Source organism: Fundulus heteroclitus, chromosome 6, assembly GCF_011125445.2.
Source record: "Fundulus heteroclitus isolate FHET01 chromosome 6, MU-UCD_Fhet_4.1, whole genome shotgun sequence".
Taxonomy (NCBI): domain Eukaryota; kingdom Metazoa; phylum Chordata; class Actinopteri; order Cyprinodontiformes; family Fundulidae; genus Fundulus; species Fundulus heteroclitus.
The window spans coordinates 22,125,529-22,129,198 of NC_046366.1; positions in this window are offsets into that span (position 1 = coordinate 22,125,529).

The following is a 3,670-nucleotide window of genomic DNA, read 5'->3' on the forward strand; positions in this document are numbered from 1 at the left end:
CAAACAAAAAGAGACCGCAAAACTCATTTGGGCATGAATGCGTCTGTAGTTAGCAGCACGCAGTAATATGAAAATAATGGCTGTGTTAATTTGACATCTAGGTTCCCTTTCACCGTCTATCACATGTCCAGTTAGCAATGAAGCGTGGATGCTTTGAACAGGATGTTAAATAGCCGTCTATACGTCCCTTACTGCGCCTTTTGAGGCAATGTTTCATCTTTCTTGCTGCTGTTACATTTGCTGACTTGAAGATGAACATCCAGAGTTAGTTCAAAACGTCAGCGAAGTTACAACACCAAGGTGGACTAGTTAACGTCATCGCCAACCACGATAAATAACTCAAGATCCAATGGTTAAACTGTACACTATCATTTTTTTTAAAATCAAATATTATCAGCCACAGCCAAATATTACTCTAGAGTAAAATTTATTGAAATATAGAAATACACTCAATATGTGTAATTTAACCTGAAGCTGGTGCGGACAGTAAATAACCTAATATAATACTCTGACAGCATAAAACATTTAAAGTTTTTCCAATCAGAGGGCAATTAATAATGTTTTTTATTCATCTTTTAAAGCTTGTAATAGTTTCCTTAGTCGAGTGGATCGGTCAAAGTTCCCTTTCCAAATGTTAAATGGAATATTTTATCTTGCTTTTGATTAATGACAAATGCAACAGCTGGGGAATTGTGCCTCAGAGCTCTGCTTTTACTTAAACGACTTTGCTTTAATCCATCATATTACGTGATGATTAATATTCTGCTTTTAAATGCATTTAAATGTACTCCCAAATGCACACTTTCAGATTTCATAATTCAGTTTTTGTGCCATTTCCATCTCCCGTATGGAACAAGCACAATTAGTGACATTAAAATGCAATATGAATTCATTTGCATTTAATTACTCGTTTTAATGCATGTTAGACAGCTTTCAGTCAGAGATGATCAATCAATAAATTACAATAATAACACTTACACTTACTTAAAGTCCCCTGTCCTCATAAAACCTTTGTGTTATACAACTGACCTCTTTCTGAACTCTCTTTGAATGAAGGAAAACCAAAAGCTTTAAAAACACTTGTTAGCATTTGTTAAACCCATGAATTTCTCTTTCTCCATGAATTTGTCTTTAGTTCAGCGAAACATGTCAAATGGTTGAGATGGCCTTGAGCACTCATTGTTACACATCTGTGGCTAAAACAGGAGCCCAAACCGTTTTAGTTTTCCTGTCAAATCTTGATGTCACAGGAGCCCCGACGACATCAAGCAAGCAGCAGCCATAATTTTAATTAAATTGCATCAGCAGATATTCTATGGGCCATAATAGAGGTTCTTTAGTTTTGAATGTCACTGTGTGGGATGAATAAAGGCAGGGCTCCATTCAGACAGTGGTGACTAGAGCTTGCCGAGACTCAGTGGGTTTATGACGACAAGCAAATTTTCCTAAGGCCAGACATCTGCTTCCTGAACAGGCCCTCTGTCAGATTGTGCTCTAATAACAAAGCACAGGCCACATGGGCTGTCTTGAATATTTCAGACTGTCTACAAAGAATATACAAGGGTTCCTCTGAAGTAGGTGGTTACAATTTGTTTCGGGACCGTCTTTGACTGGTCAGTGTTGTCTGTGAAAATGCATGAAAGTTTCTGTAGTGTTTAAGCGAGGACAAGTATTCAAAAAGGCATTAAAATTTGTGGCGTGCGACAACCTATGCTCCATCTTTCCGTTAACAGGATGCCGTTCATCACATCTGGCTGCAGGAAAGACTCCTGGACAGATGATTGATTCTTTAGTTGGGTTTTTAGTAAGTTTTGTATATGTATGCTACACACACTACTGCAGCTAAGGGGTTCACAGCTGCTGAATGTGAGAGAGGTGAGGGTGGGGGTGTTACCTTAATTACATTCGCTGGTTCTCCAGTATTAAGAATGAATACTAAACACACAGAAACCTCCTTCACATCAATGAAATGCGTTCGTTGATGTGAATGTGCACTGTCTTGCACTTTGTTACATTACACAGTCCCACATATCAAAGGAAATGTGGGGCATAATTGGAAAGAAGAAGGAAAATAGTTCATGGTTTTCAAAATTGTGGAGAAACATGGAGCAGGTTTAATTTATAAAGCAATATCGCAAGCTTCGAACATCTCACGGTTTTATCCATTCAAAAATCATTAAAAAATGGAAAGTCTATGGCATTTAGGGGGAGTATTGGCCTAGTGGTTAGAGCAGCGCACTTGCACTCAGATAAGGATGCAAGTACCCGGTTCGATCCCCAGCGCCTGCACTCTGGGTCCCTGAGCAAGACCCTTAACCCCAGAATGCTCCCCGGCCCGCACATGGCAGCCCACTGCTCCCCAAGGGTGATGGGTTAAAAGGGAGAGAACAAATTTTGTTGTAATGTATGTTTCAATGTATGTTTCAATGACAATAAAGATGATATTACTATTATTATTATTACTATTATATCCAGTGTGTGATTTAGCCTTTAAAACAAACAAACAAACAAAAAAAAAAAACTTACAAAGACACGACTTCCCGTCAAAACTGATTGGCTGGGGAAGGAGACAATTGGCAACTCTGGAGGATCTGCAGAGACGCACCGTTCAGGCGCGAATTCATCTCTCGGGGTGACAAAGTCAAAGCCCAGACCTAAATCATTCGGTTATCTCTGGCCAACTTGAAATGTGCTGTCCGCAGATGCTTTTCATCCAATCTGGCCAAATTTGAGCTCATTTACGAGGAAGAACAAAAAATTGTGCTGCTGTTATTACAATGAAAGCTGGTTCTGAAAACGGTTGACTCAAGTGCTTCCACTTCACATGCTGGCTCCACATCTTATTTAATGCTGGTCTCTCCCAATAACATACATTAAAATCTGTTGTTGTAAGAGGCAAAACCTGAAAAGGTTTAAGGGGTGTGAATACTTTTGGAAGGCATCATAAGCCAAAATCTACAGGTAGTTTCAAAGGGAAACTTTCTTTTTAAATTAATTTTCTTATTGTTTTTTGGTCAAAGGCTGGTGGAGTTTAAGGGTTGTATTTAGTTGTATTTATGGGTTATCCATTTGAAGATCAAAACAGTAAAACCCATATTTAGATATACTTAATGATACCCATCCAGATGATAACTAGACATTGAGGTTTTTGTATGTGCTATTACAAGATGTAAATTGCTCCATACATATAAAGCTACAGTCAGATGGCAGATTAATAATCACAAAGTTTTAAAGCAACAGAAACAGTTTTGTTACAACAAAAGCTGCACATGGTGTCATCACTTATAAAGGTATAACATAGGGATGGTTTTGAAATGACTCATCAAGCATGCCTTGAAAATGAATGTAAGTTATTGAAAGGATTTTACTTTATAGCATGTGTCATGATAAACCCTTCATGACATAAAAGTGTGTTGCAGGAACATTAAATAATAAAAATTTTATTTAGTGAATTCCCTCTGGTCTGTCTCTGCCTGGGAGCACCAGACAATGGCCCTTTTTTAATATTACTGTGCTAAACTATCATATGATCAACCCCATGAGGTAATTTTGACTTTAGAAGAAGAGAAAGACAAGTCATGAAAGCCTGCATGTACACAGAGACACCAAAATGACAATTTATTCACTTCCCTGCTTGGCAGCAAGGCAAAAGAGAATCTTTCAGCTTGGA